Below are 11,426 nucleotides of genomic sequence, written 5' to 3'. Positions count from 1 at the left end.
ATTCAACTAAATCGGAGAAAAAATTGGCCTCTGTGGTCATATGAGTGTAAATCGGGCGAAAGCTATATATGGAAGCTATATCTAAATCTGAACCGATTTCAACCAAATTTGGCACGCATAGCAACAATGCTAATTCTACTCCCTGTGCAAAATTTCAATTAAATCGGAGTAAAAGATTGGCCACTGTGGTCATATGAATGTAAATCGGGCCAAAGATATGTATGGGAGCTATATCTAAATCTGAACCGATTTCAATCAAATTTTGTACACTTAACTGCACTACTAATTGTACTCCTAGTGCAAAATTTCAAACAAATTGGGCCAAAACTCTGGCTTCTAGGACTATATTAGTCCATATCGGGCGAAAGATATATATGGGAGCTATATCTAAATCTGAATCGATTTCAACCAAATTTGGCACACATAGCTACAATGCTAAATCTACAAAATCTACTTCAACCAAATTGGGCCAAAACTCTGGCTTTGAGGACCATATTAGTCCATATCGGGCGAAAGATATATATGGGAGCTATATCTAAATCTGAACCGATGTCAATCAAATTTTGCACACTTGACTATACTACTGATTGTACTCCTAGTGCAAAATTTCAACCAAATTCGGCCAAAAATCTGGCTTCTGGGGCCATATAAGTCCATATCGGGCGAAAGATATATATGGAAGCTATATCTAAATCTGAACCGATTTCAATCAAATTCTGCACACTTGACTATACGACTAAGTGTTATGTTTGTACAAAATTTCAAGCAAATCGGTATAAAACTCTGGCTGCTGGGTCCATATTAGTGCATATCGGGCGAAACATATCTATGGGAGCTATATCTAAATCTGAACCGATTTCTTCTAAAATCAATAGGGTTCTATTCTGACCCAAATTAGGAACATGTGCCAAATTTGAAGGCGATTGGACTTAAATTCCGACCTAGACTTTGATCACAAAAATGTGTTCACAGACAGACGGATGGACGGACGGACAGACGGACATGGTTATATCGACTCAGGGACCCACCCTGAGCATTATTGCCTAAGCACCAAGTGTCTATCTCGTCTCCCTCTGGGTGTTACAAAAATATGCACTAACTTATAATACCCTGTTCCACAGTGTGGCGCAGGGTATAACAACAAGTATATACGGCCGTAAGTTCGGCCAGGCCGAATCTTATGTACCCTCCACCATGGATTGCGTAGAAACTTCAACGAAAGAGTGTCATCCACAAATTTGAACTCACTTGAATGAAATTTGCTCCTCCAAGAGGTTCCAAAACCAAATCTCGGTATCGGTTTATATGGGGGCTATAAATGATTATGGACTGATATGGACCACTTTTGGCATGGTTGTTAAATATCATATACTACCACCACGTACCAAATTTCAACGAGATCGGATGAATTTTGCTTCTCCAAAAGGTACCGGAGGTCAAATCTGGCGATCGGTTTATATGGGAGCTATATATAATTATGGACTGATATGAACCAATTCCTGCATGGTTGTTGAATACCATATACTAACATCACGTACCAAATTTCAACCGAATGGGAAGAATTTTGCTCTTCCAAGGTGCTCCGGAGGTCAAATCTGGGGATCGGTTTATATGGGGCCTATATATAATTATGGACCGGTGTCGACCAATTTTTGCGTGGGTGTTTGAGGCCATATATTAACATCACATACCAAATTTTAACTAAATCATATGAATTGTGGTCTTCCAAGAGGTTTCGGAGGTCAAATCTGATGATCGGTTTATATGGGGGCTATATACAATTATGGACCGATGTGGACTAATTTTTGCATAGTTGTTAGAGACCATATACTAACACCATGTACCAAATTTCAGCCGGATCGGATGAAATTTGCTTCTCTTAGAAGAGGGGAGCCACCGTGGTGCAATGGTTAGCATGCCCGCCTTGCATACACAAGGTCGTGGGGTTGATTCCTGCTTCGACCGAACACCAAAAAGTTTCAGCGGTGGATTATCCCACCTCAGTAATGCTGGTTACATTTCTGAGGGTTTCAAAGTTTCTCTAAGTGGTTTCACTGCAATGTGGAACGCCGTTCGGACTCGGCTATAAAAAGGAGGTCCCTTGTCATTGAGCTTAACATGGAATCGGGCAGCACTCAGTGATAAGAGAGAAGTTCACCAATGTGGTATCACAATGGACTGAATAGTCTTTGTGAGTCTAATACATCGGTCTGCCACCTGATCTAACCTAACCTTCCCTTAGAGGAATCGCAAGTCAAATTTGGGGGTCCGTTTATATGGGGGCTATACTTAAAAGTGCACCGATATGGTCCTTTCGCAATACCATCTGACCTACATCAATAACAACTACTTGTGTCAAGTTTCAAGTCGATAGCTTGTTTCGTTCGGAAGTTTGTGTGATTTCAACAGACGGACGGACATGCTCAGATCGACTCAAAATTTCACCACGACCGAGAATATATACTTTATGGGGTCTTAGAGCAATATTTCGATGTGTTACAAACGGAATGACAAAGTTAATATACCCCCATCCTATGGTGGAGGGTATAAAAAATAATATTTGTTTGTTATTAGATTTTGTTGTTTTTATCGAAATTTTCTACGAGCCAATGAAATTTGCCTTATCTCAAAAACGTTAAACTTCAATGTGAACGAAAGCAAAATAAAATATTTGTACGATTCCCAAAAATAGTAAGAATTAACTGTTAACATGATTTGGCCCAATTGAAAAAATTCTTTACTTTTAGGTAATTTGTTTCTTATATGAGAGGGATTAATTTCTTAATTTTTTGGCGAAACTGTACTTACTAATTGGGGAAATCACAAAAAGTGGTACTCAAGTAGTTCAATTTTCGCACGAGATAAATACTTTTTCTCAACATTAGTTTACTTTTTATCTGTGTACTACCTTTTTCCCGTAAAACTGTTTAATATATTTTTTTCTGAGCACTCATACCAAAATGTTTTCAATTTCCAACATTGTTTTATAAGAATTTCTTTGAATATTTAAGCACATTTTTCGAAAAATTTCAATGATTGTTTAAATTCCAAGCACATATATACATAACAAATAAATGTAAATCCAAATATAACAAAAAAAAACAGAAAATTAAAAATAAACTATACCACAACAACAAGCCAACATTTAATATGCAATTCTTTCACTAAATAATTTTCAAATGAAAAAGGCTACATTTTTCCAAGAGTTCATATGCCTCTCAAGTATTCCCCTACACCCACACCCTTTATTTATATTGTTTCTCTGTAAATGTATGGTATGTATGTGTGAGATGGAGAATAATATTCATCCAGAATTATGGTAAACTCAATGCATCCTTTATTGAAATCCTTTTCATTTGTTACGGTTGGGGTGCTTATTGTTGTGGTTGTTGTATTTGCTACCGTTTACAAAGGTTCAATTGTTTATGACTGGCTTTTGATCGGAAGGTTGAACGGACGAACGGTTTAGACCAGCAACCAACAAATCAACCACTTGTGATGCTGATTACGAAAAAAAAACACAGAAACAAAACAGCCATTGTGTAGCTGAAACAACAAAATAACAAATTTGAAATGAACTCTGGCTAATGTTTTGTAATTGCGAAGAAAAGGAGGTAAGGATATTTATTTTACGTACGTATTTCAACAACACAAGGTTTATAAATTCATATACATATGCAATTTTTAACAGTGTTAAAGGAACTATAATGAGGGATATTTTTGATAAAAAATAATTAATTGAGATATTATTAAAATATATATTTTCTAATTCAAATGAAATATTTTAAAATTAATCTTTTTTGAATACAAATTAATATGTACTAATTTTTGTATTTTCCTTAGCAGAGGTAACCTGATATAAAATCAAGCGGATCTGATGGAATTTTTTATTCCAAGAGGCAAGTTTGGCACTTTTTAAATTATTGCGCCATTTTGGGCAACTTTTTTATCAATTTCGTTTTTAATGCAATTTTTTGGTAAATTTTTATTTTAAACTTTCGGATGTGATCGTAGGAATCTGTGAATCGAATTGTGGTATGAAAATGTAGAAAAGTTTAAGTCACTGATCACAAGGGTATCAGTGACTTAGCATCAAATCGCAATAGTGCAATGATTTCTATAGAAAATTTTGTCAAAATTTTATTTCTATAGAAAATTTTGTCAAAATTTTATTTCTATAGAAAATTTGTTCAAAATTTTATTTCTATAGAAAATTTTGTCAAAATTTTATTTCTATAGAAAATTTTGTCAAAATTTTATTTCTATAGAAAATTTTGTCAACATTTTATTTCTACAGAAAATTTTGCCAAAATTTTATTTCTACAGAGAATTTTGTCAAACTTTTATTTCTATAGAAAATTTTCACAAAATGTTATATCTATAGAAAATTATGTCACAATTTTATTTCTATAAAAACCTTTTGTCAAAATTTTATTTCTATAGAAAATTTTTGTCAAAATTTTTTTTTATAGAAAATTTTGGTCAAAATTGTATTTCTATAGAAAATTTTGTCAAAATTTTATTTCTATAGAAATATTGTTAAAATTTTATTTCTATAGAAAATTTTTTCAAAATTTTATTTCTATAGAATATTTCGTCAAAATTTCATTTCAATAGAAAATTTTGTCAAAATTTTATTTCTATAAAAAATTTTGTCAAAATTTTATTTCAACAGAAAATTTTGCCAAATTTATATTTCTATAGCGAATTTTGTCAAACTTTTATTTCTATAGAAAGTTTTCACAAAATATTATTTCTATGGAAAATTTTGTCACAATTTTATTTCTATAAAAAATTTTTTCAAAATTTTATTTCTATAGAAAATTTTTGTCAAAATTTTATTTTTATAGAAAATTTTGGTCATAATTGTATTTCTATAGACAATTTTGTCAACATTTTATTTCTATAGAAAATTTTGCTCAAAATTTTATTTCTATAGAAAATTTTGCTCAAAATTTTATTTCTATAGAAAATTTTGTGAAAATTTTATTTCTACTCTAATTTTCCCAATATATAGAACATTTTCTCAAAATTTTATTTCTATACAAAATTTTTCAAAATTTAATTTCTATAGAAAATTTTGGTCAAAATTTTATTACTAGAGAAAATTTTTTGTCAAAATTTTGTTACTATAGAAAATTTTGTTAAAATTTTATTTATATAGATTTTTTTTTTCAAAATTTTATTTCTATAAAAAATTTTGCAAAATTTTATTTGTTCAAAATTTTATTACTATAGAAAATTTTGGTCAAAATTTTATTCCCATAGAAAATTTTGTCAAAATTTTATTTCTATAGAATTTTTTGTCGAAATTTTATTGCTATAGAAAATTTTGTCAAAATTTTATTACTATAGAAAATCTTGGTCAAAATTTTATTAGTATAGAAAATTTTGTCAAAATTTTATTTCTATAGAACATTTTGTCAAAATTTTATTTCTATAGAAAATTTTGTCAAAATTTTATTTCTATAGGAATTTTTGTTAAAATTTTAATTATATAGAAATTTTTTTTCAAAATTTTATTTCTATTGAAAATTTTGCAAAATTTTATTTCTATACAAATTTTTGTCAAAATGTTATTTCTATAGAAAATTTTCTCAAAATTTTATTTCTATAGAAAATGTTGTCAAAATTTTATTTCTATAGAAAATTTTTTCAAAATTTTATTTCTTTAGAAAATTTTATCAAAATTGTATTTTTATAGAAAATTTTGTCAAAATTGTATTTTTATAGAAAATTTTGTCACAATTGTATATTTATAGAAAATTTTGTCAAAATTGTATTTTTATAGAAAATTTTGTCAAAATTGTATTTCTATAGAAAATTTTCTCAAAATTTTATATCTACAGAAAATTTTCTAAAAATCTTATTTCTATAGAAAATTTTGTTAAAATTTTATTTCAGTAGAAAATTTTGTCAAAATTTTATTACTATAGAAAATTTTGTCAAAGTGTTATTTATATAGAAAATTTTGACAAAATTGTATTTTTATAGAAAATTTTGTCAAAATTTTATTAGTATAGAAAATTTTGTCAAAGTTTTATTTCTATAGAAAATTTTGTCAAAATTTTATTTTTATAGAAAATTTTGTCAAAATTTTATTTCTATAGAACATTTTGTCAAATTTTTATTTCTATAGAAAATTTTGTCAAAATTTTATTTCTATAGAAATTTTTGTCAAAATTTTATTTTTATAGAAAATTTTGTCAAAATTTTATTTCTATAGAACATTTTGTCAAATTTTTATTTCTATAGAAAATTTTGTCAAAATTTTATTTCTATAGAAATTTTTGTCAAAATTTTATTTCTATAGAAATTTTTGTTTGATTAACATAGAATACACAATTTGTATAATATTAAGTTTTGTTTGTCCTAAGTTCATTAAACTTTTCAATGAACTCGTTTTGTCCTTATAGTTTAGTTATGCGACTTTAAATTGTTTATCCTAACATGAGAGAATTTTTTTTTTTTTACTAAGGTCAACTTGGCTTTAATAATTCTGAAAATTCTAATTTATGAAAAAGACGTTAAATTTGTTGAATTTATATATCCTTAAATATTTTATTTTATAGAAATAATGTTTAAATTAGCTGAGATATTGAATATTTGAATTGAGATAAAGAGTGTTTAGAGGATTTTTGATCTGTGGTTTCAAGTGTTTTTTTTTTTTTTTTGAAATTTAGAAAACATTTTTGACTTGAAGCATCGGTTACACTTTGGATTTTTAAACTGACTTTTATTTGTACGAAAATAGCTTTGTAAATTCAATTAATATCATAAATTTAATTTAATACTGCCTAGATTTAAAGGTAGGTACGCCAGTTTAACGATGCTGTAGGTTTGGTTCGGAATCAATAGCAGAATCTTAAGGGGAAGGTCAAAATCTTTTTATCCAGGTAAACCTATTTTTGAGTGTAGGTTACTTTCTCAAGACCACTCTTCGTTCCGCCTCTGGTTTAATTTTATATCGTTTTGCTAATCCTCATATGCTCAATAAATGAAAAATATCATAGTCATTGACACATTAATATTGACACATGTTCCATTCAGTCTTTACACTACCAATACCCTAGAGACATTTTGTCTTTTAGAAGTGAGAATTGTGTTATTAAAATGGCGTGGGGAATATAAGAAGAAGCAGCAGAAACATCTACAGCTTAGTACGAACATCTTATAATATACACATGCATGGATAGACAGACTATCCAATTGAGAAAAACAAGCACTGCCATCTTCGACCCCACACCCCTACGGTTCGGATTTCCACGCACATATGCAAACTAAAACAACCATACTCTCTCTCTCTCTCTCTCTCTGATATACGCTGCAAAATGAAATCATCTAATTTTCATGGATTTTTTTTCATACAGAATAAAATGTGACAAGATTTCATTGCATATCTGTAGGCTGACATACACCATTTCCATAACCTAAAGCATACGGTAAGGAAACACAAGAACAAAAAAAAAAAACAAATGAAACGCCTGAAATAGGGATAACATCAAGACGAAAAATACGTAAATACAGAATTTGTATACACAAGCGCAAGCACAATTGACAAGAACCAAGTCATGTTTATAGTTGCTGCTATAGCCGCTTTTCGCCTTCATCACCTTTACAACTTTTTTTTCTCTCTTATGCTGTCAATTGTCGGAAGCTATTTAATATGCATAGAATAAGGATATGTCGTCTATCCGTTATAGTACTACCTCTGTACACTGTTCATAACGTCGCCTTCATTTTGCAAATGAAGGAAGAGACATTGATACGAATGTGTAAAATAGAGCAAAAAAACATTAAAATTATTGTATTATGTTGCTGCTGAACATGTCACCTAGGAATGACTGAGCTCTGGAGGAGAAACTCGAAATAGGTAGACATTGACAAAAAAGGAAAACTTTAATAGATTATGGATGGGAAGGTGACTTCTGACAAGTTTTGGAATTGAACTTTTATGGAAGATAGTTGTCGATGGCGACAGGAGTAGAAATTGAAATTGGATTGAATTTCATTTCAATTTAATTCAATTCAATTCACTTCAATAAAATTCAATTTAATTCACTTAAATTTTTTTGTGGCTTCGCGGGGTTTTGTGTATTGTAATGAATTTTATTATAAATAAATATTTATTTATAAATTATTAATTAAATTATTATAAATAATGAGAAAAAATACAATTTAATTCAAATCAATTTTAAATTTTTAGTTTTTAATTTCTGACTTTTAATTTAAATTTTTTAAAATTGAATTTTTAGTTTTTATTTTTTATTTTTTTTTAATTTTTAGTTTTTTTAGTTTTTTAGTTTTTTAATTTTTATTTTTTTTATTTTTATACCCTCCACCATAGGATGGGGGGTATATTATTATACCCTCCACCATAGGATGGGGGGTATATCATTATACCCTCCACCATAGGATGGGGGGTATATTAATTTTGTCATTCCGTTTGCAACACATCGAAATATTGACCTAAGACCCCATAAAGTATATATATTCTGGGTCGTGGTGAAATTCTGAGTCGATCTGAGCATGTCCGTCCGTCCGTTCGTCCGTCCGTCTGTTGAAATCACGCTAATTTCCGAACGAAACAAGCTACAAGCTTGAAACTTGGCACAAGTAGTTGTTATTGATGTAGGTCGGATGGTATTGCAAATGGGCCATATCGATCCATTTTTACGTATAGCCCCCATATAAACGGACCCCCCGATTTGGCTTGCGGAGCCTCTAAGAGAAGCAAATTTCATCCGATCCGGCTGAAATTTGGTACATGGTGTTACTATATGGTCTCTAACGACCATGCAAAAATTGGTCTACATCGGTCCATAATTATATATAGCCCCCATATAAACCGATCCCCCGATTTGGCTTGCAGAGCCTCTAAGAGAAACAAATTTCATCCGATCCGGCTGAAATTTGGTACATGGTGTAAGTATATGGTCTCTAACAACCATGCAAAAATTGGTTTACATCGGTCCATAATTATATATAGCCCCCATATAAACCGATCCCCAGATTTGGCTTGCGGAGCCTCTAAGAGAAGCAAATTTCATCCCATCCGGCTGAAATTTGGTACATGATGTTACTATATGGTCTCCAGTGACCATGCAAAAATTGGTCCATATCGGTCCATAATTATATATAGCCCCCATATAAACCGATCACCAGATTTGGCTTGCGGAGCCTCTAAGAGAGGCAAATTTCAACCGATCCGGCTGAAATTTGGTACATGGTGTAAGTATATGGTCTCTAACAACCATGCAAAAATTGGTTTACATCGGTCCATAATTATATATAGACCCCATATAAACCGATCCCCAGATTTGGCTTGCGGAGCCTCTAAGAGAGGCAAATTTCATCCCATCCGGCTGAAATTTGGTACATGATGTTACTATATGGTCTCTAGTGACCATGCAAAAATTGGTCCATATCGGTCCATAATTATATATAGCCCCCATATAAACCGATCACCAGATTTGGCTTGCGGAGCCTCTAAGAGAGGCAAATTTCAACCGATCCGGCTGAAATTCGGTACATAATGTTAGTATATGGTCTCTAATGACCATACAAAAATTGGTCCATATCGGTCCATAATTATATATAGCCCCCATATAAACCGATCACCAGATTTGACCTCCGGAGCACCTTGGAATAGCAAAATTCTTCCCATTCGGTTGAAATTTGGTACGTGATGTTGGTATATGGTATCCAACAACCATGCAGGAATTGGTTCCTATCAGTCCATAATTGTATATAGCTCCCATATAAACCGATCGCCAGATTTGACCTCCGATGCCTTTTGGAGAAGCAACATTCATCCGATTTGGTTGAAATTTGGTACGTGGTGGTAGTATATGATATTTAAAAACCATGCCAAAAGTGGTCCATATCAGTCCATAATCATTTATAGCCCCCCATATACACCGATCCCGAGATTTGGTTTTGGAGCCACTTGGAGGAGCAAAGTTCATCAGAGTGAGTTGAAATTTGTGGATGACAGTCTTTCGTAGAAGTTTCTACGCAATCCATGGTGGAGGGTACATAAGATTCGGCCTGGCCGAATATACTTGTTAATATTTAACTTGTAATTTTAAATTTTTAATTAATAGTTAGACATTGTTAAAAAATGAAAACTTTAATAGATTATGTATGGGAAGGTGACTTGTGAAAATTTTTGGAATTACAATTTTATCAATGGATAGTTGTTGATGGCGACAGGAGTAGAAATTGAAATTGGAAAGAAATGTTAAGTATTATTTAATTTAATTTCATTTCAATTCACTTCACTTCAATAAAATTCAATTTAATTCAACTCAACACACTTAATTTTTTTTGTGGCTTCGCGGAGGTTTGTATATAATAATGAATTTTATTATAAATAAATATTTATTTATACATTAATTATTAAATTATTATAAATAAAGGGAAAAATTCAATTCAATTCAATTTTAATTTTTAAATTTTGAATTTTAAATTTTAAATTTTCAATTATCAATTATAAATATTCAATTTTTAAATTTTATATTTTATATTTTCAATTTTAATTTTCAATTTTAATTTTTAAATTTTCAATTTTCAATGTTTAATTTTTAATTTCCAATTTTCAATTTTCAATGTTTAATTTCCAATTTTCAATTTTCCATTTTCAATTTTCCATTTTCAATTTTTAATTTTTAATTTCCAATTTTCAATTTCCAATTTTCAATTTACAATGTTTAATTTCCAATTTTCAATTTTCTATTTTCAATTTTCAATTTTCAATTTTCAATTTTCAATTTTCAATTTTCAATTTTCAATTTTCAATTTTCAATTTTCAATTTTCAATTTTCAATTTTCAATTTTCAATTTTCAATTTTCAATTTTCAATTTTCAATTTTCAATTTTCAATTTTCAATTTTCAATTTTCAATTTTCAATTTTCAATTTTCAATTTTCAATTTTCAATTTTCAATTTTCAATTTTCAATTTTCAATTTTCAAATTTCAATTTTCAATTTTCAATTTTCAATTTTCAAATTTCAATTTTCAATTTTCAATTTTCAATTTTCAATTTTCAATTTTCAATTTTCAATTTTCAATTTTCAATTTTCAATTTTCAATTTTCAATTTTCAATTTTCAATTTTCAATTTTCAATTTTCAATTTTCAATTTTCAATTTTCAATTTTCAATTTTCAATTTTCAATTTTCAATTTTCAATTTTCAATTTTCAATTTTCAATTTTCAATTTTCAATTTTCAATTTTCAATTTTCAATTTTCAATTTTCAATTTTCAATTTTCAATTTTCAATTTTCAATTTTCAATTTTCAATTTTCAATTTTCAATTTTCAATTTTCAATTTTCAATTTTCAATTTTCAATTTTCAATTTTCAATTTTCAATTTTCAATTTTCAATTTTCAATTTTCAATTTTCAATTTTCAATTTTCAATTT

Source organism: Haematobia irritans, chromosome 3 (genome assembly GCF_050003625.1).
Source record: "Haematobia irritans isolate KBUSLIRL chromosome 3, ASM5000362v1, whole genome shotgun sequence".
Lineage (NCBI taxonomy): Eukaryota > Metazoa > Arthropoda > Insecta > Diptera > Muscidae > Haematobia > Haematobia irritans.
Note: the sequence above shows the minus strand (reverse complement) of the source record.